The 26,858-nt window shown below is 35.3% G+C and overlaps 1 protein-coding gene across 1 annotated transcript in view; it reads left to right on the top strand.

Moving 5' to 3' along the window:
* Nucleotides 1–789: 789 nt before the first annotated feature.
* The window catches only part of LOC144196622 (plexin-A1-like), a 247,589-nt gene continuing 221,520 nt past the window's right edge, over nucleotides 790–26,858 (top strand). The window contains exon 1 of the mRNA XM_077716977.1: nucleotides 790–983. The gene's annotated coding sequence lies outside the window, so the exon portion shown is untranslated. The remainder of the gene's footprint in view (nucleotides 984–26,858) is intronic.

Genomic DNA, 26,858 nt, shown 5'->3' with positions numbered 1-26,858 from the left:
ATAAATGAATATTATAGGAGCTGATTTCAATGACTAAAACAGTTTATGTTGAAATTTATGAAATATGTTGGTTAAAGTATTTAATTTGAAATGAAGAGGTCTGCAAAATAGCCTAAAAATTAATCAAATAAAACAAGTGTTACTTCAAAATACTTTTACTCAAGTACTACTAATTGTACTCATTCATTTTTTTAATATACTTATCCTTGCAAGGGTCACGGGGGGTGCTGGAGCTGACTTTTTTTTCAAAACCCAGACCAGGAAATTTTGCACAAAAATGCATAAATTTCATTCATACTTAAAATCCTTGAATATTCCATTTTTTAAAGATCTAAAACAATGTTTATTTTAGCTTTCATGTGTATTTTCCGATTTTACAAAATGATTTTTGAACTAAAAACACCAAAAAATGTTAAAACATTACACTTATTAATTTAAAGGGGATGAAATCAGCTAATTTGATATACATCCATACTCTTCATTTTAATTTGATCCTAAAACAGATACTCACCACTCATAATTTACCTTCCCGGCCCACTTCAAATGATTTGACAGGCCAAATTCGGCCCCCGGGCCGCCACTTTGACACACTTGGACTAAACCATCCCTAATAAACTCCTCGAGTCCAATACTGCCACTTACAGGTATTCAAACACAGCACTTCGCCAATCGCTATACCCAACTCCACCGCCAGAGGGCGACATTTCTCCTCCCTCTTTTCCCCTCCTACTCTCCCTCGGATTTTCTCTCTCTCTCTCTTTCTGCTTTATTGGATGTCTGAGTCAAACAAGCTCGCTCTCATTCATGTTGGCTGCTGCTCTCGTGTACGCAGGAAGCCTCGGAATCGAGCTTTTTCGGAGCAACGCTCCATCTCCACATCTCGTCCGGGAATGTAAACGACTGACTGCGCCTCCTTCTTCCTTTTCTTCCCCAAGACTTTTTCCTCAGACGCCAAAATACGTCAACCAGGACTCTTATCACCAGTAAGTACACAACTTTTTAGCCTTTTTTTAGATCCATGCAACCGAATGTCATGTTTTACTCATAGAATCCCCATTTTTTTCTTCCTTGTCATGTTAAACATCCAAAAATGTCCTAATCGCTTGCACAAATGGACAAAATTGGCTTCTACGCAGCAGTACAAAAGGCTGCTGTGGTTCCGTTTCGTCCGTCTGGGGGTCCTTGGGGGCCCATAAATATTAGAACACGGCTATAATACAAGAACTCTCCTTGCAATTATTTAAACACTCCATGGCAAAGTCTTACTTCGTTTCCACGCGTGCACCTACTGGTCAAAATATTAGGTACACCTTCAGGTAATAGGTTTTAAAATTTCTTAAGGTGGCCAATACATTAGGGACACCGCCCACTGTGATACAGCAACTTATTTTATTTATTTATTTTGCATTTTTTTGTGAAAAAGATTGCCAGGACGATATGCAAACTGATTCAGTATATAAAGATGATTTATGTTTTATTTAAGAAGTGATTTTTTTTTAGGGGTTTCAAGTTTTGGTCAGTAAAAAAATAACACATTTATTGCTCAGTTTTTGGCTCGCTGTATCGGAATTTAACCAAATTTTGAACTTTGTGCACTTTTGAGTGAATTAAGACAGGGGAAGTGAAAACGCGGCTGTCGAGCTGTATGTGGTTTCCGGCTAAAAATGAACGCGGCTGGTTGTTTTTTGGCTTGCTGTATCGGAATTGAACCAAATCATGATTTGATTTGGGGCACTTTGTGGAGTTTTTGAATGAATTAAGCCGAGGGGAGGCTAAAACGCGGCTCTCGAGCCTTATGTGGCACTGGCCAAAATGAACGCGGCTCATTCATACCTGTCAACTGGTACGTTCTCGCCGTAATTGGTACAACTGAAAGCCCATTTTTATATTGGTACGCTGTACACATGAAAATGGTACGCTAAACGGTGATTTTGAGAAAAAAAAATAAATTAAGGCACTTTCTAGCCATTTTTCACCATCCGCCATTGTTTCTTCCCGGAAACGCATGTCTGCCAAGTGATATATGTACCGGCGCCTCTGATTGGCTAAAAAAAAAAGATCATGATAAACATTTCGTTTTGTAACACTTTCACCATGTGATTTCCGTTTCCTGTTCCCTTGTTTATGTTTACTTTCATTTGATCAGCTGTTGTACAACAAATGTCATGTGAACGCACATTAAAATATTATTGAATGCACCAGGTATTGGAACAATTTTTGTAGGAAGCTGTTGTAGTGGAACTTTGAAAGCAATAAACACATAAACATACATTTTCTACTTGTTGTTCGTGATTTTTTACAAAAAAGTAAAGTGGTAAGATTTTCCATGTATTTATACATATATGTAAGGGCGAAAACAAAATTTGGTAAGATCACAAATGGTTCGAGGTTGACAGGTATGCTCATTGTTTTTGGCTCGCTGTATCGGAATTGAACCAAATCATGAATTGATTTGGTGCACTTTTTGGACTTTTTGAAAGAATTAAGCCAGGGTGAGGTGGAAACGTGGCTCACGAGCTGTATGTGGCTAACGGCCAGAAATGAACGCGGCTCAGATTTTGGCTTGCTGTTACTGAATTGAACCAAATCATGAATTGATTTGGTGCACTTTTGAAGGAATTAAGCCAGGGGAAGTGAAAACGCGGCTCTCGAGCCGTATGTGGCTTCCGGACAAAGTGAAGACGGCTCGTTGTGTCTTATCAGATTTTTTATATACTTTGACGCTTTGCCTTGTTTTATGTTTGTCCTATTTTTGGTCGCTCTTAATATTATTTAACTGTTCATTGTTTGTTGTTAGTATTTGTGCACTTTAATTTACTTTCATGTTACTTATTTATTGATTATTCGTTTTATGATTATTTATTTGGCTGTTTGTTGTTTTTTGTGCACTTTGGATTGGATTGAATAACTTTCTTCATCCCGTTTTGGGGAAATTTCATCGTTACGGTAGCAAGAGGGTGAGAATACAGACACAGAAAAATACATTTTAGACAAAATTAGATGGGTAAAAATATGTTAATAAATTAATATACAAATAAATACATTTAAAAAAACTTGGTTGTGAAGCTTTAAATCTGAATATACTTGTATAAAAAAAGCATTAAGCAAAAAAAACATACAATTGGAAATTCATCAAAAATCTGAAAAAAATATATTTAAAAAAAATAATAATTTGGTAGATTCTGACACCAAGTGTTTAAAAGCATTCAATTGGAAATTCATCAGGACAATCAAAAACCAAATATATATATATATATATATATATATATATATATATATATATATATATATATATATATATATATATATATATATATATATATATATATATATATATATATATATATATATATATATATATATATATATATATATATATATATATATATATATATATATATATATTTAAAAAATAATAATTTGATAGATTGTATTTTTTTAGGCTGATTTTGACCAAGTGTGGCTTTTTGACTCTTTTTCAAATTTCGGCTCTTTCTATCCAACTTGTCAAATTAAGGCAAGTTAACAGTTTTTTTCCGTACTTGCAATTATAACAAATACTACTTTTTACTTAGAAGGTGATAGTACATTTGGCAAAGCTGTATTCATCTGCTTCTTACTCATATTTTGTCTCGTATGTAAATATGCGTTGTACTGGCTCTCAAAGTGACTCAGTATTCTGACTCTAATGCCGCGTCTGCTTCTGGCTGCCTGTAACCTAATTACCTCATTCAGTTCCAGAGTTGTTGTTTTTTTTTAATTTAAATTAGTTCCCGTCCGTTGCCCGACGGTGTAGTGGTTCATCCGGCTGACTTTGGTGTGGGCAGTGTGGGTTTGATTCCTAATTTCTGGTGGTCTTTGGTTAAAGAACGGAATCATTTTTCCCCTTAAATCAAGTGTTTTTTTTTACAAAATGCCACACAGAAGTTAATAACTCAACCTTAAAAATGAAAAAAATGTCATAAAAATAAGTGCATTTATTGCAAATGTCATAAAAAGAACCAATAATGTGCATCACTACTTCTTAAAGGACTCTGAAATATTGATTACCGTATTTTCACGACTATAAGGCGCACCACATTATAAGGCGCACCACATTATAAGGTGCACCGCATTATAAGGCGCACCCCCAATGAATGACATTTTCCATGTATAAGGCGCACTGGATTATAAGGCGCACTGTCTATTTTGGAGAAAATTTAAGACTTTGAAGTGCGCCTTATAGTCGTGAAAATACGGTAGTTAACACTATACGACGCAAAAATGTCAAACTTGGCTTATTAATGATTGCAATTCCCCTTATTAAGCGATTAAAAACCATACAAGGCGCACTTAAAAGTCTAGAATTTTCTACAAAGTGGACGAGGTGCGCAATCAGTTGGTTGCAGTACATTCAAGATTCTGTAGATGTCGCTGTATGACGCTGACAGCTTGACTTTTTGGGTACATTGCTTGCTGATGCGCTATATTTATATAGTGAAAAGGGGAATGTGCATATCATGCTTAAATTATGACAATATTAGCAATTAGTTATGATGTTTTTTGTCTGATTCCAGTGACCGAGACGATCCAGATTAGAGCCAAAATGGCTGAAACGAGCTTTTACAAAAAACATACAAAGTTGTTATACAGTGTACTCCATTTAAAATGATAAAAATATGGGAAAAGACTTGTAAGTGGACAGGTGTGGTAGTCAGTGATTCAGTCTCCTTGTTCTTTTTGCTGGACCTAATATATTGCTATTATTGCAAAAAAAAGTACTCGAACAAAAGATGTTGTACGGCGTACTCAATATGAAACAAGGGTGTCAGACTCGGGTTGGTTCGTGGGCCGCTTTAACGTCAACTTGATTTCATGTGAGCCGGACCATTTCAGATATAATATTTAGTTTTTTTTAAATAAATGGATTAAAAGAACTCGATTAAAATCCCTGAATATTCAATTTTTTATAGATCTAAAACAATGTTTATTTTAGCTTTTTTTTTTAAAATATATTGTTAGATTTTACAAAAGGATTTTGAACTAAAAACACAGAAAAAAATGATTAAAAAATTACAAATACTGATTTAAAAGGGGGAAATCAGGAAATTTAATATACATCTATATTCATCTTCATTTTAATTTGATCCTAAAACAGAAAGTCGGCACTCATGATTGACTTTCCCGGGCCACACAAATTGATGTGGTGGTACCAGATTTGGCCCCCGGGCCGCCACTTTGACACACTTTATTTAAAATGTTCAAAAAATACGCATAAAATATGGGAAATACATCCAAGTCTCCTTGTTTTTTTATTTATATTTTGCTGGACCAAAATTATTGCTATATTTGCAAAAAATGTATAAAATATGGAAAATACTCATTTTTAAAATATATATATATATATTTTTTTTTTGCTGGATCAAATGTACTGGTATTTTATTAAATCTACTTCGAAGACATCTATTATATTTAAAACCAAGTAGTGAATATTCCTTAACAGCAACTTTTAGTTCCATTTACCGTGACATTACAGTTCTTTTTTCATGACGTTTATTCAAAAATATCATTTTAGAGTCAACTTTTAATTTTAATTTGATCCTAAAACTGTGTCGGCACTCATCATTTACTTTCCCGGGCCAAACAAAATGATGTGGCGGTACCAGATTTGGCCCCCGGGCCGCCACTTTAACACACTTGATTTAAAATGATCAAAAAATACGCAATTTTTTTTTTGCTTGACCAAATGTATCGCAATATTTGCAAAAACATGTATAAAATATGGAAAAATACTCATTTTTTAAAATATATATATATTTTTTTGCTGGATCAAATTTACTAGTATTTTATTACATCGACTTCACAAACATCTATCATATTTAAAACAAACTAATGTATATTCCTTAACAGCAACTTATAGCTCCATTTCCCATCACATCACTGTTCTTTTATATGACGTTTATTCAAAAATATCACATTTTGGAGTCATCCCGCCTGGCATGCAAATAACAAAACAATGACACCATTTTTTTGGGCTCTATGCCACCTTGCCTATGGTGAGAAACTGCCATGTTTTGACCAAATCGCCCACCGCTTCAGCTGTGGTGGTGTGTCTATAGAGCAGTTGGGGGGTGGTGTTGGAGATCTCCGCTGATAGTCAACCATGCACCCCGCGGTCTGTGTGTACCGAATGGCTTGGTACTTGAAGCACCCGCGGTGTGTTGGATGGCCATCTCGCACCCTGGAAAAGCTTCTTCCAACACGTCCCAAGATGTTGTTACACATACCATGTGACGCTTTGAGATGTGACATTTAAATTTTACATGCTGCAGTGGCAGTGGAAGTCGGTTAAATGCACTTCTCTCTTTCTGCTTTTGAGCTGAGTTGAATATCAGATACAAGTATGAGATGGTAGAAAAACATTGTTTCAATGACTATTATGAGTATTTTATCAGCTAGTTTGAGTTGGCCAATACTTCCCGTTTGCTGTGTTTTTTTTACTGAGTTAAAGACTTTTTGTACCGGACTACAGTGGGATCTCGAGATATGAGCTTAATGTGTTCCGGGACTGAGCTCGTATGTTGATTTTCTCGTAATTCGAATGGATGTTTCCCATAGAAATGAACTAAAAACTAATTAATTTGTTTCAACCCTTTGAAAAATCACCCAAAACAGGATATTGGATTGGAAAAACATTTTTTTTGTTGAAATTGGCCATTTATTAATAAAGTAACAAATAACTAGTGGTTTAATAGTACTAAAATTTGTTTATTAGTACTAAATTTAAACTGATTTCGCAGAGAGGAGAGAGACTTTTTGCATGGCAACACGCTTGTAACATAACGTATTTTTTAATGAACTTGGATTACGATGCAGACACACTCAAAAATAAATTTAATCCAACTTTACACTAAACTTAATTCAAATTTTGGTTTAAATGTTGATACCTTCTCCCGGGTTGGCTCTATTATCCCCGCCTCCACCCTGATTTTCAGATGCAACCTATCGAGGTTTGTTTGCTTTAAATATCTGCCCAAAATTTTATTCGTATCTCAAATCACTCTTATGTTGGAGCACTCGTCTGTCGAGGTAACACATTCATGTTGACTACTTATGTATTGATTATTTATGTGTGCACTTCAAAGTGAAGCTTTAAATCCAATTATACTTGAATAATGACATTCAAGGCATTCACTTAACCATCAATCAAAGTGTTCAGATTTCGCCATCAAGTCTTATGATTGGTTATAATATGTCTAGATCCCGATTATAAGACGACCTACCCCTTTTCATTTAAAATACAATGCAAAAACATCATATTTTATTCAAGCTAATACAGTCTATGGCTTTCTGCATATTCTGTACTATAAAGAACTCCAACTTTAATGTCAATTATGATACATTCAAGTGTTTTGAATGGACTTTAACTCTCTTATTTTCCTTTTTTAAACTCTTCCTTTGTAAAAGTAACTTGATGCACCTACCGTATTTTCACGACTATAAGGCGCACCGCATTATAAGGCGCATCCGCAATGAATGTCATTTTTCCATATATAAGGCGCACTGTATTATAAGGCGCACTGTCTATTTTGAAGAAAATGTAAGACTTAAGTGCGTCTTATAGTGGTGAAAATACGGTAATTGCTATTGACTTCCAGGTATGAAGCACTCACTACTTTACAGTCACCTCTAGAGCCAGCCATTGTTGATGTTTAGGATTTTTTTTGTATAAAATCTTGCAGTGGGGGAGGAGCTATATGATGGAAGATTTTGTAAACTAAGATGGCATCTGCATATTTAACAGTATTGTTTCAGTTCAGGCGTTTGTGTTTTTTTAATATCCGACAGTGGTGGTTTTTCGTTTTCTGTTTTTTCCATATATAAGGCGGACTGGATTATAAGGCCCACTGTCTATTTTGGAGAAAATTTCAGACTTTTAAGTGCGCCTTATAGTCGTGAAAATACGGTACTTTGATGGAAAACATGGAGTCGTAAAAGTAGAAAAAAAAGGCATTTGAAGTTCTTGCTATCATTTTAGCAAAAGATCAAACTTGAGTGTCTCCACCTAAATAGTCCCTGTTGTTCGAGGAAGGAGACCCCATTGGCTGATGTGACAGCTTAGTAAACACAAAACACTTCAAGATGAAAACATCAACTTGCTCAGAGAACCTTAAGATGTTGACACCTGCTCTGAAGTCACGTTTTCCCTCGCAAGTCAGAGTGCGCTTGGATTATTCCGCTTATGTTTAGTCAGCGATTCAAATCATTTTAGCATTTTTTTTTGTTCATTTGCAGAGCATACAGTTTGTACCGCACGGTCCCAAAGGACCAATTTAGTCCGCGGTTTAAACCGTTGAGGCGGCAGAATAATCAGTGCATCGCGAATGCAAACAAAAGGCCAATTTAGAGCTATGAAATATAGTTTTTTTTGTCATATTTTTCATTGGTTATTTAACCTGGTCATGCTAGTCTGCTTTTGTTAGGGTAATTGTTGCTTACTTGTTCATTTCCCGATCATTTTTAATTTGAATTGTGTCATTCACGACATCATAGGAGAAATTCCTGTGCTTATTTAGTGCAGGTTGTGCAAACTATGGCCTGCGAGCCACATCTGGTCCGCTAGACCTTTTAATCTGGCCCGCTGACGTTGTCCAAATAATTTTTTGGACATTTTTTTGTTTTTTTCTCACCAAGATGGCGCTCTGTCCAGTCTTATTAGTTTTTTTGTGTTTTACAGCCCCTCTATCTTTTTTTAAGTGACATTTTAATACTTCTTAATACATTCCTTTTGACTTGACTTTGTACTTTATACTTTAATGATGAGTATATGTTAATACTTTAGTCCTTTTTTCTGTTTATGTTTCATATGTACTGTTAACGGATGCACTTTTTTATATGTATCCTATCTTGTGCTGACCCCGCCCATCTGTCACATTTTTAAACTCAATATGGCCCCCGGGCCCAAAAGTTTGCCCAACCCTGATTTAGTCCAGAGTAGTACAAAAATAGCAGTTCTAAAATACGTACTATATTTTCTCACGTTTGGTCGCCCGGACGTTTTGGTCGCCCGGACGTTTTGGTCGCCCGGACGTTTTGGTCGACCCGGACGTTTTGGTCGACCCGGACGTTTTGGTCGACCCGGACGTTTTGGTCGACCCGGACGTTTTGGTCGACCCGGACGTTTTGGTCGACCCGGACGTTTTGGTCGACCCGGACGTTTTGGTCGACCCGGACGTTTTGGTCGCCCGGACGTTTTGGTCGCCCGGACGTTTTGGTCGCCCGGACGTTTTGGTCGCCCGGACGTTTTGGTCGCCCGGGACGTTTTGGTCGCCCCGGACGTTTTGGTCGCCCCGGACGTTTTGGTCGCCCCGGACGTTTTGGTCACCCCGGACGTTTGGTCCCCGGTCTATTGGTCGTAAGTACTGTTGAAAACAGCTCTAAACAAGAGTTTAATATCTAAATATCTACTGTTGATTCATGAGAGTGAGGTTAATATCTAAGTACTGTTTAATATCTAAGTACTGTTGAAACCAGCTCTCAAAATGATATTCATGAGAGTTTAATATCTAAATATCTAATACCAAAATATCAATAAGACCACTAATTTAACACCAGCTGCTGCCATCGACTGTCATAGGCATCCGATGAACCTTCATTGTCTCTGGGGGAACCTTCAACTTACAGTAAAAGTACAGTAGAAAGACTCGATCTTCATTATAACAGCACGACTTAAGTTCATGATGCTACTATCCGACAGAAGTTTACTTTGCGGTCCACGTTTGCGCTTTAAACATCGAAGGAATCCTGGCACGAGCCCCACTTGGCTCCGTGTCGAGGATGAAATAAATGAAGGAACCATAACTGCTGAGTCAGAGAGGAGACTGACCCACCCTGTGATCATCTCGCATACAAATTGAAACTCACCTCATTTTGTTGAGTGCTCAGTCAAATGTGAGAAAGTGAGGTGACTGCGAGGTTGGGTCTGACTTTGAGGAACAGGATTAGCCAACCATACGCCGCATCCTCTCATTGCTCATGAAAAAAGGAAGCGTGTAAGTCAGGGGTGTCAAACTCCCTTTGGTCTGCGGGCCGAATACGGCTTAATTTGAGATCAAGCGGTCCGGACCAGTAAACTCATTGGAAAATAACATAGAACTAACAATAAACCCACTTTTTCCACTTTTGTATTAGTCACTAATACTAATAATTAGTGCAAAGAATGAGTCAATTATCATAATGTTTATGAACACAATTTTCCTTTTATATTATGAACAATATATTATGAACAAGAGAATAACATAAGAACATAAATAAATGTCAATTCATGTTGTCTGCACATACTAAAACACTACGCCCCCTAGCGGATAATACAAAGCTACACATTTTAAAGAAAATTCATATTTTTTTATACAATGCAGCCTTCTTCCCCGGGCCGTACCAAACCACCAGACGGGCCGGATCCGGCCCGCGGGCCGTATGTTTGACACCACTGGTGTAAGTTGTGCTACGTTTTATCGGAGCGTACCATTTCGGATTTGTGGAATTGATTGGACTTTTGTGTGGTTTTCAGACAGGGTCGTGACCCGGAGAACTTATTTATACACTTGAACATTAAGGGGAAAGGTTATGCTTTGACTTATCATATTTTGCTGAAATGTGTTTACTGGCCCAGTGGAGGAGTGGTTAGTGTGTTTTGGGTTCAAATCCAGGTTGGTTCAGCTGTGTGGAGTTTGCATGTTCTCCCCGGGATTTTGTGGGTTTTCTCCGGGTAATATAGTTCCCTCCCACTTTCCAGAAAAATGCATGGTAGGCTGATTGGACACTAAATTGTGCCCTGTGATTGGATGGCCCACCTGTGGGCAGTATGCATGTTCTTTCCAGGCTTTTGTGGGTTTTCTCTGGGTACTCCGGTTCCCCGCACATTCCTAAAACATGCATGGTAGTCTGATTAGACACTCTAAATTGACCCTCGCTATGATTGGATTTTCTTTGTCTTATTGTGCCCTGTGATTGGTTTGAACACCTGTGTGGAGTTTGCATGTTCTTTCTGGGATTCTGTGGGTTTTCTCTGGGTACTCTGGTTCCCTCCCACATTCCAAAAACATGCATGGTAGGCTGATTGGACTCTCTAAATTGCCCCTAGTTGTGGGTATGAGGAAAAGGGCCTGGTCAGCACAAAAAAACATATAAAAAAGTGCATCCGTTAACAGTACATATGAAACAAAGAGAAAAAAAGGACTAAAGTATTAACATACTCATCACTCATCATTCAAGTAAGAAGTATAAAGTATAAAGTCAAGTAAAAAGGAATGTATAAGGAAATATTAAAATCATTTTTAAAAAGATAGAGGGGCTATAAAACACAAAAACAAATAAGAGTGGACACAGCTACTGCCACTGGCTTCTGTGTGACGGCGCCATCTTGGGGAAAAAAAACAAAAACAAAAAAACAAAAAAAAACATTTTGGACAACGTCGGCGGGCCAGGTTAAAAAGCCTAGCGGGCCCGTATGTGGCCCGCCGGCCGTACTTTTCCCATTCTTGTGCTAACCACTCTACCTTATGATCATTTTAGCGACCAGTCCTAAGTCTTATAATTATCTTGGCGTCATGTCAACATTCTACGCCATTTTATCTTTGTCTTACCATGTCCATCCGTCAAATATTTTTTTAAAACTTCATGTCTACTTGCGCCTTATACTCCATCCTTCTTTAATCGTCACGTACAATTCTGTCACCTTCAAATTCCACCTCAACACGCCACGTTTTAAAGCGTTGTATGACGCCAGGGACACGGATGATGGAGCACATAAGCGGCGTGCTGTTGAAAGTAAACGCTTCCGTTTTGTTACGCTCTGAGCCAAATGGAAACGGGCTCAGAAAAATGATGAAACGGAGCCAATGCACCTTGACGTTCAGGGGTTTTGAAAGTATAGCGACACGGACGTTGAAATTGCCCCACGTTTGACTAACTTTACAAGCTAGCGACGCGTGGGGAGGGGGGGGGGGGTCTTTAGACCGTGGTGAGGCGACACGGACATGACACTTCTAAATGGATCAGAAATTGGAAAGAATGGCTGGAGTTTCAGAAAAATGGTGACAAAAGCAGTTTTTTTCAATGGATTCAATAATGTCTGCTTAATGGAGCTTTGGGAGATTTTCATTTTTTTTTTGTTCTTGTCCCTATTTGTCTTTCTAACCTTCTTTGTCATAGATGTGGAATTGAGTGTGACTATCTAGTGTGGGAATTTTTTCCTTTTGTAGATCTCTGTAGTAGTCCTACTTTTTTAATACAAATACTAGAAGGAATACAGTGTTCCCTCGCTACTTAGCGGTTCAGCTACCGCGGACTCAGAGCTTCACAGATTTTTTTGGGGGGGGGAAAATACAAATATTACATTGAAACAACATATTTTACAGTTTTATTTTGTTATAACATGAATTTCACTCTCTCTACTCGTATTATATATGGTGTACTGTATACAGGGGGTAAAATAAAAAAATGGAATTTAATTCAAATTAAGCATTTTTGAGGGAACACTGTATAAGGGTGTGTCACTTTAAGGCTTATTTTTAATGGTATGAAAATTGTGAATCAGGGGGCGGCTTACACGAGAGAAATTGTAAAATTCAATTATTTTGAAGGCTATTTTAAGAGTTCGGCTGATATATTTTTTGCATAAAAATAAATTTTAAAAAATGAATAAATTATATATAACATATAAAATAATAAATAATAATAAAATGAATAAAATTCTAACAAATAAAATAATAAAAAATAAAAAATGAATAAATTATAACAAATAAAATAATACATAATAATAAAAATGAATACATTATAACAAATAAAAATAAATAAATTATAACAAATAAAAATGAATAAACTGTAACAAATAAAAATGAATAAATCATAACAAATAAAATAATAAGTAATAAAAATGAATAAATAAAATAAATATAATTTTAAAAAGAATTTTAAAAAAATGGGTGAAAATTGTGAATCAGGGGGCTTCTTATATGAGATAAATGGTACATTTTAATGAACTTGCAATTTTAGCCTGAGACTGAGCCGGTTTATATGCGAGAAAATACAATAATTAAAAAAGTAAAAAAATAATTGTAAAAAATAGAGGTGAAAATTATGAATCAGGGGCGGCTTATACGAGAGAAATTATAAAATTCAACCATTTTAAGGCAATTTTGAGGGTACGGCTTATACGCGGATCCGGCTTATATGCGAGAAAATGCGATATACTGATAGAGATTCACTTTAACGGAACATTTGTTTATTCCAAGTGCCAAATCCGCAAATTATCAAAACATTTTCAGTTTCTGAATGCTTTACATTACACTCCGACTCAGTCTGGCATCACATCTGATTCCAAACTTCACTCCCACTGACCGGTAGTAGCTCACAATGCATGTCAATCTACCGTAACCTGTTTATCAAACACCCTGTTGTCACGCATGTCGTGGTTGTGTGTCCCTTTTTAACCTGTGGACGTGTACTATGTACGTATTTGATGGATGCGATTGTGTATGCGGGTGACCTAGAACAACCACGGGTTGCGAGGGATCGAGTAGACTAGAGGATTACTGATGGGATTCTGTCTGCATGCTGATGCGAGAGGAGACGTTGAATTGGAGAAATGGAGACTTGAGATTGCTGTAGCAGCAAGTCAACGGGCTGAAGTGCCACTCATTCTACTATAGAAGAATAATTGAGTGAGTGCAGACCATGAAATATTATCTGGAATGACATTTTATGCTCTGTTGTAAGAAATATGAAAGGCAAATGTACTCTTCATTTTAATTACCGTATTTTCACGACTATAAGGCGCACCGCATTATAAGGTGCACACTAAATGAGAGACATTTTTCCATTTATAAGGTGCACTGTATTATAAGGGGCACTGTATTATAAGGGGCACTGTATCATAAGGGGCACTGTATTATAAGGCGCACTGTATTATAAGGCGCACTGTATTATAAGGCGCACTGTCTATTTTGGAGAAAATGTAAGACTGTTAAGTGCGCCTTATAGTCTTGAAAATACGGTAATTGCTAGTGACTTGCAGGTATGAAACACTCACTACTTTACAGTCACCTCTAGAGCCAGCCATTGTTGATGTTTTGTATTTTTTGGTATAAAATCTTGCAGTGGGGGAGGAGCTATATGATGGAAGATTTTAACTGAGGTGGCATCTGCATATTTAACAGTATTGTTTCAGTTCAGGCGTTTTTTTTTTTTTTTAATATCCGACAGTGGTGGTTTTTCGTTTTTGGTTTTCTGTTTTTTTCCATATATAAGGCGCACTGGACTATAAGGTGCACTGTCTATTTTGGAGAAAATTTAAGACTTTTAAGTGCGCCTTATAGTCGTGAAAATACGGTAAGCTTTCATTTTATTTTTATTGAGAACTCCCAGAGAGGAAAAAACTGCCAGTACTGAAAGGAGGATTTGTTTTTTTGTGGCATCTCAATCAAAAAGTTGGTAAAAATGATATATAATGTTCATTAAGTCTAATGCGAGTAATTTTAAAGATAAATTCTGTCAATCATGTCTTCATTTGAAATTTAAAGGGGGAGGCTTGAACTATAAAGTTCAATTTTTTTCTTTATTTATTCATTTTCCGATTTGATTTATCCTCACGAGGGTCGCGGGGGGTGCTGGATCTCATCTAAGTTGACTTCAAGCAAAAGACTTGTTTGTCATGTTTTTGTAAAAACGCAAATATATTTTTTTAGATAATTTTTCGTGATATGGTTGTCCGCCAATGCATCGTTATTTCACCAAAAAATGCTTATAAATATTGCAAAAATGCATAGAAATATTCAAAAAATGCATAGAAATATTGAAAAATGCATAGAAATATAAAAAAAAAATCATAGAAATATTTTTCAAAAATGCATAGAAATATTCAAAAAATGCATATGAATAATACATCAATAAATCAATAAATTAGTAGACAACATAAGTACTGTATTTTCTGGACTATAAATTGCACTAGCCAAAAAAAATCCATAATTAAGAAGGAAAAAACTGATATAAGTCGCATTTTTTTCGATACTACTTTGCAAAATACTCGTCTCATGGAACTATTTTTATGACTGAGATTATTAAAAATTGCAATTCCCATTTTTAAGCGATAAAAAACGTACAAATGCAACGCGACACATGGGCACACTCTCATAGGGTTCACGTAAAAGTCTAAAATTTTCTATAAAATGTACGGCTTTCTGACATGCTATATTTAATACAGTGAAAAACGGGTTTTTGAAGGGAAATGCGGGTACATATGTTTAAAATAAGACAATTTTAGCAGTCAAAAATGAGGTTTTTGTCTTCTACCAGTGACCGAGATAATCCAGATTAGAGCCAAAATGGCCAGAACCAAATCATTTTTACAAAAAAATGTCCCAAAAAAAATCCCATACAAATGTTGTTCTACAGCGTACACACTTTAAAATGATCAAAAAACTACAAGTTGACCGGTACGCCATCATCACACAAAAACTGTTTTCAACAAACTATCTTTCACGATCACTATCGTCAACAAAAACAAGATGGCTTCTTGTTGACACCACGTTTAATCCCCCGAACTGCACTTCCAACAAAGACTGCCCTAGAGAACTCTGGAAATAGTTGTATTTTTTCGTGCTTTACTCGCTCACCCCATTCATTCTTCAAACCTGTTTGTGTTCTGGAAGTGATTACCGTGCCAGACAGACCAATCAGATAAGGCAGCAAGGGCCTGCAATGGGTCACGGGCAAGGGGTTATGGGTCGAATTCTTGGCTCTCTGATTAGAACCATTCTTTGGAGTGTTACATCGGAAAGTATCACAGCGGCGGTATTGAACCCACACAGAACCCAAGTGTTGCATTTGAAGGGTGATGTCACCATGACTTGTTTGGTGTGTTGTCGCCTTGAAAATTGTTTGGGTGAAATACTGGGAATGGATGCTTTTTTGATCAATCTTCTGTTCAGTGAACCATATTTTGGCGTTATTTTTGGTAGCTGTTAGTGTGTGTCCATGTGTCAAACAAAAAATGCTCTTATTGTGAAAACAAATTCACAAAAGATGGTCTATGGATCAATTTTGTTGCCAATGTAAAACTTTTTTGACAGTTTTTGGTTATTATGTTCGGTTTGTAATGTATTATAGAGACTACAGTAATACCCCGATTAACGCGGTTACGAAATGTGTAAATCCGGGAAATAGGGTCAGCCCTATTTTTTTTAATTTTATTTTAATTTAATGTTATTTTTTTAAAAGATTTCTCGCAGGCGGTGGTATGATTAGGAGTGTGGATGTTTGTTTGTCTCTCTGTGTTCCCTATGACTGACTGGCGACCAGTCTTAGGTGTAGTCTGTCTTTCGCCTAAAGACGATTGGGCTAGGGTTCGGCAACCCCCGCAACCCTTTCGAGGATGCTAAAATAATATAATATAATAATAATAAATAAATAATCGGTAGTCAACATAAGTACTGTATTTTCTGGACTATAAGTCGCACCTGAGTATATAAAGAATAAATAATAATCAATAAAAAATCAATTGATAAATAATAAATAAATAATTAATACATAATAATCAATTGATAAAAAATAAGAAATAAATAAATAATACATAATAATCAATTGATAAATAATAAGAAATAAATAATACATAATAATCAATTGATAAATAATAAGAAATAAATAAATGATAAAAAATAAGCAATAAATAAATAATAAAAAATAAGCAATAAATAAATAATAGAAAAAATAAGCAATACATAAATCATAAATAAATAAATAGATTAGTAGTCAACATAAGTACAGTATTTTCTGGACTATAAGTCGCACCAGCCAAAACATGCCAAATTAAGAAGAAAAAAAACAGATATAAGTCGCATTTTTGGGGGGATTTTTTTCATTTTTTTTTTATAAGATCCAAGACCAAAAACAATGTCATGAATATCTGAATATTCCCAATTGTTTTCTATCCGAATCCCATTTCAACTTTCCTGTCTTTTCACTCGTGGTTTCCCAACTTTTTCCCACTTTTTATGGCCGGAAAGGAACAGTTCTGCTGAGCCAGAACAAATCTGGAGCTCCAGCCTCGTTCATATCTCGACCTTCAAATGACTTCAGACGCCGTGTATTTAATCACCTTCGATTTCGAAACGTTTTAACATACGCAAACGTACAAATTCTTCTTCAAGAAACGTGCCTGTAATGACATTTTTGGTGCGTACATAGAACAGGGAACAATTCCTCAAACGGACTAAGTAGAACAACTCAGCAAACATCTGGTTCTGCGGGTTTGTGGGGGTGCGTACGAATTATCCCAAACTTGGCGTTAGCCCACTCCAGAGGTCCTTTAGGGAACCCCAATCGGGCCGGCGCGGAGAAAAGCCAGATTAACTGATTTTTATCTTCACAAATAGGACTTGTTTTCAACTCTTGAGAGATTTCCTTCTGATTTCAGCCAATGGCTGACGTTGTGGCTTTCTGATAGGCTGGCGCAGGTTAGCGACATTAGCATGCATGAGTGTGATTCTCCTTGTTTACATTCTGTCACCATTTAAGGGTGCATCTTTTCAGGCAGATGTTGCTAAATCGATGCGCAACGTCTGCCGTGAGCGCTGGAACTCTTTGGGCATTTTTCCCCCATCATGCACGGGGTTTGTTACGCTTCAAGTGGCAGCTGATTCATGAGTATAGTGGAGCTGTTGAATATCCATTCTTCCATTTATGACAAATATGTATGTGTGCGTGTGTGTGTGTGTATATGTATGTATGTACATGTATACATGTATATATAATATATATATATATATATATATATATATATATATATATATATATATATATATATATATATATATATATATATATATATATATATATATATATATATATATATATATATATATATATATATATATATATGTGTGTATATATATATATATATATATATATATATATATATATATATATATATATATATACATATACACATACACATACATATACATATACATATGTATGTGTATGTCTATATAGGTATATATGTATGTATATATCTGTGTATATATGTACGTATATATATATCTATATGAATATATGTATATATATGTATATATATGTGTATATATATGTATATTTATATATGTATATATATGTATATTTATATATGTATATATGTATATTTATATATGTATATATGTATATTTATATATGTATATATGTATATTTATATACGTATATATGTATATTTATATATGTATGTATCTATATGTATATTTGTATGTGTATATATATGTATATACATGTGTATATATGTATATACATGTGTATATATATGTATATACATGTGTATATATATGTATATACATGTGTATATATATGTATATACATGTGTATATATATATGTATATACATGTGTATATATATATGTATATACATGTGTATATATATATATGTATATACATGTGTATATATATATATGTATATACATGTGTATATATATATGTATATACATGTGTATATATATATTTATATACATGTGTATATATATGTATATACATGTGTATATATATGTATATACATGTGTATATATATGTATATACATGTGTATATATATGTATATACATGTGTATATATATGTATATACATGTGTATATATATGTATATACATGTGTATATATATGTATGTATATGTACATGCAAACACACATCCATACATATTTTTTCCTAATAATTTTTCAAGTAGTGATATATTTTACTATGAAAACACCAATTCCCAATTATCAGAGCTACAAATGTGTCCTCTCACTTTGCCTCACCTCGTATATCCACATACACGCGAGTGTAGGACGTCTCAAGACAAACTTTGACCTTTACCAGTTTTATCATTTCAAGATGTCCAAGTCCCGATTTGAAGTTGAGAAATGTGTACAGTATTCCACGGGAGACATTCTCAGTGGTTCCCTTGACGCCAGGCCTTTGGATGATCCCGCGACCCCTCTGACCTTTAGGCCCACGGGTGTTCCTTCTGGATACCTGAAAGGAAAGCATTTATAACGCTAAAACTTTTACACAGGCTGAGCGAAACAGTGTGTGATGGAAAAAAGTCTTCATCACCATTGTTTTCAGATGTGGAAGGAATTTATAAAATATGATGGCAGCTCATCATCATCATCAAACATCAGCTGAATCATGTGTGTGTGTGTGTGTGTGTTTTGAATCTGCCTTATCTACTCACTGAGAAAATGAATAATTTATTAGTTACATATGATTAAAATAGGTTGAATTACCTCAAAAGAAATATATTTAATTTATTGTCATTAAACAAGTATAATGAGATTTAAAGCTTCACCAAAAAGTGCACAAATTATAACAACAACAATCTAGCTGATAAGTAAATATTCAATAAATAAGTAATACATAATAACAAATAATAATAATAATAAATACATTTAGTAGTCAACATAAGTACTGTATTTTCTGGACTATAAGTCGCACCAACCAAAAAAATGCATATAATTATTCAATTAATAAACAATAAATAATAAACAAATAAAATAATAAATTAGTTTTCAACATAAGTACAGTATTTTCTGGACTATAAGTCGCACCAGCCAAAAAATGTATATACATATTCAATAAATAAATAATAAACAAATAAATAAATTAGTGGTCAACATAAGTACAGTATTTTCTGGACTATAAGTCGCACCTGAGTATAGGTCGCACCAGCCATAAAATGCATATAAATATTCAATAAATAAATAATGGATCAATAAATTAGTGGTCAACATAATTACAGTATTTTCTGGACTAAGTCGCACCAGCCAAAAAATGCATGTAAATATTCAATAAATAAATAAATAATAAACAAATAAATCAATAAATTAGTGGTCAACATAAGTACAGTATTTTCTGGACTATAAGTCACACCTGAGTATAAGTCGCACCAGCCAAAAAATGCATATAGATATTCAATAAATAAATAATAAATAAATACATCAATAAATTAGTAGTCATCATAAGTACAGTATTTTCTGGACTATAAGTCGCACCAGCCAAAAAATGCATAATCAAGAAGGAAAATACAGATAGAATTCGTATTCTCGGGGGATTTTTTTTAAAATAAAACCTAACACCAAAAACAATGTCTTCTTGAAAAGCAATTTTACAATTACAATAAATTAATAGTTTTTTAGGTACATCCCTAGATATTTATGTTGTTGACTAATTTACCTATTTATTTATTATTTATTTGCCTGTTGTTATTTGTGTACTTCATGGTGAAGCTTTAAATCTCTTTATACTGTCAATAGAAGCATTTAATTCAATTTAGATTATATAATTTTTACTGATTTTGTAAAAGTAAAGAAAAACTTTATTGTAATGATCTTGAGTTAAAAACAAATACTACCTAAGCATAGTTAAGTAAATGTCAACCTCTTATCAACAAATATTTCGTTTATTTTGCAATGCACAGAAACAAATGAAGTCAAATCTCCAATTTTATAGATTCGTACTTCATCTCACTTCCTTTAGGTTTAATGTCCAGATGTCCCCGAATGATTTTGTGTCCAAAATGATTAACATTAACAGCAAGATCACCCATTTTTATTGGGGCAACTAACTCGTCAAGGTCATAATTTACAAACCCCCATATATAGCCTGCCAAATTGCGGACCCCCACCCATCCCCCTGCCAAACTGAATTATTGCTTAAGCATTTGCCTTAAGGTTAACAACAGCAGTTTCCTTTTAGATTAAAAAACAAAAAATGAAATGAAACAATTCAATGAGAAAGCCTGCACTTATAATACATTTTCTGTCCTGTCTTTATGATTAAACATTGATTCCACAGTTTTGCCTTTATTTTTATTTTTTGACAACAAAGGTGTTCAATGAGAATGTACTATGTTTTTTTTTACTGCAGTGGACTAAAGTTGAACTCTTGAAGATATATTGCACCCCCCCATACTATCTTCTTTATTTCTAACCTCACCTTGGCATTCAAAGCCTTGAATGTTTATCTTATGAAGGCGTTTCATCACACTAAAGACACCGCGTTACAGTGAACGATGAATGCGGTAGAAGTTTAACATGGTCAAACTTCTGCGGGTAATCATGAAAAGTTGATTTATCATTAATTAATATTGAAAAGTTAAACCATTACAGAAAAAATCAATTTAAAAATATTAGCAGTGGGAATTACTGTATTTTCACGACTATAAGGCGCACTTAAAAGTCTTAAATTTTCTCCAAAATAGACAGGGCGCCTTATAATCCAGTGCGCCTTATATATGGAAAATAAAATAAAATGTGCCATTCATTGAGAGTGCGCCTTATAATGTGGTGCGCCTTATATATGGAAAATAAGGTATTTAGCTTCAAGTTTGAAATAGAATAAGGCTGGAAAACAACAAAATCTGTTCTGACACTGATAAATGCAAAAAAATATATTGAATAAACAATAGTACTTCAATCAATAGTGGCCTCCATGCAGAATAAAAACAAAAAATCCTAAACAAAAACAAAAAAACTGTATTTTCACGACTATAAGGCGCACTTAAAAGTCTTAAATTTTCTCCAAAATTGACTGGGCGCCTTGTAATCCAGTGCGCTTTATATATGGAATAAAAAATAAAATGTGCCATTCATTGAGGGTGCGCCTTATAATGCGATGCGCCTTATAATGTGGTGCACCTTATATATGGAAAATACAGTATTAAGCTTCTACAGTCAAGTTTGAAATAGAATAAGGCTGGAAAACAACAAAATCTGTACTGACACTGATAAATGCAAAAAAATATATTGAATAAACAATAGTACTTCAACCAATAGTGGCCTCCACGCAAAATAAAAACAAAAAATCCCCCCCCCCCCCCAAAAAAAAAGTACTGTATTTTCACGACTATAAGGCGCACTTAAGTCTTAGATTTTTCTACAAAATAGACAGGGCGCCTTATAATCCAGTGCGCCTTATATATGGGAAAATGTCATTCATTGAGGGTGCGCCTCATAATCCAGTGCGCCTTATATATGGGAAAAATGTCATTCATTGAGGGTGCGCCTTATAGTCGTGAAAATACGGTATTCACTTGCATTTTTGCTAACCTTGGTTTACTTTATCCCGTCGGCCTCGTATTTCTGTGGTCGAGGGTTCGAGTCCAGGTGGGTCCTCACTGTGTGGAGTTTGCATGTTGTGTGGGTTTTCTCTGGCTACTCCGGTTTCCTCCCACATTCCAAAAACATGTATGCTAGCCTAGCTGATTGCGCCACCCAAATTAGTCCTATTAGCCACTAAACGAACACAGAAAATGTAGCGTATTTATTTTATTCCTACATTTTCTGAATACTTATCCTCACGATGGTTGCAGGGGGGGTGCTGGAGCCTATCCCTGCTTACTACAGGCACACCCAGATTCGTTGGAGACAATAAGGCTCATACTTAGGGACAATTTAGCATTCAACCAGCTAGCCTAGCATGCGTATTTTCGGAACATGGGCAGAAACCAGAGTACCCAAAGAAAACCCACACAAGCCCAGAGAAAAAAATTCAAACTCCACAGAGTGAGGACCCACCTGGGATCTAACCCTCGATTCACAAACTCTGAGGCCGACGTGCTGTCCACTCTTCCACCGCAACGCCCAAATAGTAAAACGCCAATTATTCAACACAGAAAACCTTTCCAAATATTTCAAATATTCATTTTTTCTATTGCTACGCTGATTACACAATGACGCTGTGGTTACATTTTGTCATTCCTCACTTGGAAATGATGTTTTTATTTTGCTAGCCCATTGGGAGGTTAGCGGTTGGGTTCAATTGGAAGGCACAAACCCACATGAAAGCAGGGTTACACTTGCTAATCAGAACCAGAAACAGATCCAGAATCAGTAAGCTACATCGTCCCGTCCAATTCCAAATGTTACGGCTTTAACGATCCACAGTCTTTCCCCGACTGTAGCCAGTTTTTTACACGCTAAATATGTGAGTCCAGCTTTTAGAAGCTGTCCAATTTCAGCATAGGACCAAGACATGTTGTTCATTTAGTGTCATGTAGCCATTTTATTATGACTGTAGTGTAATTGAGAGGTTATTTGCGGTAAGTATGACGCACGTTGAGAAGGTTTGTGAAAGAATTAAGTGTTTTTGGACATTTTTCAATGTATTGCCAAGTTATCGGAGTTCTGTTGAATTTTTGGGATGTAGGAAATGAGCAAAATTGTCCAAAAATGTTGTGAAATATTGATTAAATTAATGAGTATTCTCTCCCTTTGTTGGTTAAGCTATTAGCTAGATGTGTACAATTTTGTTTAAAAAACGAATAAGACTAACAAAATTAAAAGTTCTACTTGTACTTAAAGTATTTTAAACCTTTGATACTCGTCGTAGTAGATGCATAGTCCAAAAAAATTGGTCATGCTTCCAAATTTTGTATGAAATATGCTAATTTGAATTGAATTCAACTCCAGTAGAGTGTATTGGAATTGTCAAGCAAGAAGCAATGTATCTGTGAGACCTTCAAAATAAAATGACGGATACAGGAAATGTATTGATGTTTTTGAAACTTGGATCTTGTTGTTGTATCTTGGATATTTTGTTGTATTTTGGATCTTGTTTTCGTATCTTGGATCTTTTGCCCCATCTTGGATCTTTTTGTCGTATCTTGAATCTTGTTTTTGTATTTTGAATCTTGTTATTGTATCTTGGATCTTTTGCCGTATCTTGGATCTTGTTTGTGCATCTTGTTTTTGGATCTTGGATCTTGTTTTTGTATCTTGGATCTTGATTTTGGATCTTGATTTTGGATCTTGTTTTTGGATTTTGTTTTTGTATCTTGGTTCTTGATTTTGGATTTTGTTTTTGTATCTTGGATCTTTTTGTGGTATTTGGATCTTTTTGTGGTATTTGAATCTTTTTGTCGTATTTGGATCTTTTTGTCGTATTTGGATCTTTTGTCGTATTTGGATCTTTTTTTCGTATTTTGGATCTTGATTTTGGATCTAGGATGTTGGATCTTGTTTTTGGATCTTGGATCTTGTTTTCGGATCTTGGCTCTTGTTTTTGGATCTTGGCTCTTGTTTTTGGATCTTGGCTCTTGTTGTCGTATCTTGGATCTTGTTGTCGTATCTTGGATCTTGTTGTCGTATCTTGGATCTTGTTGTCGTATCTTGGATCTTGTTGTCGTATCTTGGATCTTGTTGTCGTATCTTGGATCTTGTTGTCGTATCTTGGATCTTGTTGTCGTATCTTGGATCTTGTTTTCATATCTTGAGATACTCATTTGCACCTCAAATCATTTTGTAACCTGAAAATTTCGTACCTACAGGTATTCTTAAGTAGAGCTACGACTACAAATGCCTTCGAATGATCAGAACATCCCAATTTGTATTTTTTTTTTAATTCACAACAGAACAATTCCTTCAACAAAAATAATTTACTCCAACTTTAACATCCACTCAATATAATTAACCCTACTTTAATACCATCTCCATTACTACAACCAGCCTATTTATGATCCAGATTTTCTTCCATTGACCGTCATTAGATTAGAACAATATTAGAATGATTTAGTGGGTTTAAAAGGTCCTGTAAAACCAAAGGTGGCTGGATTTAAGAACCTCAAAGAGGAGGAAGAGGAGGAGGAAAAGCGCTAGGTTAAACACTCTGGATTTAGTCAATCTGCCTTTAACATTGGCATGAACTTTAATAAGCACTTTCATTTACGTGAAAGATGCAAATGTAGCCTTTGCAAGGAGATTGATTTGCATGTGTGTGTGTGTGGATGTGCGTGTATGTTACATCTATGTGTGCGCACGTGTATGTGTGTGCCGCCAAATCTTCTGTTCATTTGCCTGGTGTAATTGTGTTAGCAGTGTTGTTTGCAGGCCGCCAAGAAAATATCTGTTTAAAGGTCATGTCCAAGTCATTATGACACATAAATAAGATGAGATATGAATTCAAACCCGGAGATGTTAGCACACACATACAAAGGCGCACATATATACAGTGTTCCCTCGCTACTTCGCGGTTCAGCTATCGCGGACTCAGAGCTTCGCGGATTTTTTTGGGGGAAAAAAATACAAATATTACATTGAAACAACATATTTTACAGTTGTTTTGTTATAACATGAATTTCACTCTCTCTACCCGTATTCTATATGGTGTACAGTGTTCCCTCGCTACTTCGCGGTTCAGCTATCGCGGACTCAGAGCTTCGCGGATTTTTTTTGGGGAAAAAAATACAAATATTACATTGAAACAACATATTTTAAAGTTTTTTTTTGTTATAATATGAATTTCACTCTCCCTACCCGTATTCTATATGGTGTACTGTATACAGGGGGGTAAAAAAATTAAAATAAAAAAAAATAAAATAAAAAAAATATATATATATATAAAAAAAAAATTAAAAAATATAAAAAAAATATAAAAAAAATATCTAAAAATAAATAAAAAAATTAAAAAAATGGATTTAAATTCAAATTAAGCATTTTTGAAGGAAAATCCCTACTTTGCGGAAATTCACTTATCGCGGGTGGTCCCGGTCCCTATCAACTGCGATAAGCGAGGGAACACTGTACACACACAAATACACGCACTTTGTCTTCATGTCATGCACATGAAAGCAGATTTGAACAAATTTGTGAATATGTGTTCGCCTTATAGCTCATTTTGCCCTAAAGGTAATATGCATATGTATTTGCGTGCATGTGTAGGTGTGCATGGGCTCGATTGAAGCTACGTTGTTTAATCAAGTGTAATACGTCTTGGCATCTGTGTTAAGGCTGCTGAAAGAGCAGTTACATTATCTCTCCTGTGTAGTGTGTGTGTTAGTGTGATGTGTGTGTTGGTGTGATGTGTGGAAGTCTTTGCAGACGCTCGGTAGCATTTGATTTGTAATCAGATGGATGCACGAAAGCGAGCTGTTGACGTACAGCGGCTTTGAACGGAGATTAGAAATAAATAGCAACATAAAAGGAATGTAAAGCTACGTCAGTTTGGAAACTGGAAGTTGCAGTAAGACATCTGTTTTAATGGTATGCTGTTCTGTTTTTTAAATTTAATACAGTAGTGGTGTTCAATTAGAGGTGCTGTTTAATTAGGGGGTGTGGTTCTATTTTTCAATTCTTTTAACAAAGTGGTGTCTTATTAGAGGTGCTGTTTAATTAGGGGGTGTGGTTTCATTTTTCAATTCTTTTAACAAAGTGGTGTTCTATTAGAGGTGCTGTTTAATTAGGGGGTGTGGTTTCATTTTTCAATTCTTTTAACAAAGTGGTGTTCTATTAGAGGTGTTGTTTAATTAGGGGGTGTGGTTCTATTTTTCAATTCTTCCGCCAGAGTGCCGTTCTATTGGAGGTCCCATTCAATTCTATTTTTCAATTCTTCCGCCAAAGTGCCGTTCAATTAGAGATGCCGTTCAATTAGAGATGCCGTTCAATTAGAGGGTGCCGTTTTAATTTTCAATTCTTCCACCAAAGTGCCGTTCTATTTTGCAAACTTTACCCCGTACTGCCATTCAATTAGGGGGTGCTGTTGTATTTTTCAATTCTTTCACCAAAGTGCCATTCTACTAGGGGTGCCATTCAATTAGAGGGTGCGGTTCTACTTTTCAATTCTTCCACCAAAGTGCTGTTCAATTAGAGGGTGCCTTTCAATTTTTCAATTCTTCCACCAAAGTTTCGTTCAATTAGAGGTGCCGTTCAATTAGAGGTGCCGTTCAATTAGAGGTGCCGTTCAATTAGAGGTGCCGTTCAATTAGAGGTGCCGTTCAATTAGAGGTGCCGTTCAATTAGAGGGTGAAGTTAACATTTTCAATTCTTCTACTAGAGATGCCGTTCAAATAGGGGGTGCCGTTCTATTTT

Source organism: Stigmatopora nigra, chromosome 1 (assembly GCF_051989575.1).
Source record: "Stigmatopora nigra isolate UIUO_SnigA chromosome 1, RoL_Snig_1.1, whole genome shotgun sequence".
NCBI classification, from domain to species: Eukaryota; Metazoa; Chordata; class Actinopteri; order Syngnathiformes; family Syngnathidae; genus Stigmatopora; species Stigmatopora nigra.
The sequence above is the reverse complement of the archived record's forward strand: the minus strand, read 5'-3'. Positions and strand labels throughout refer to the sequence as shown.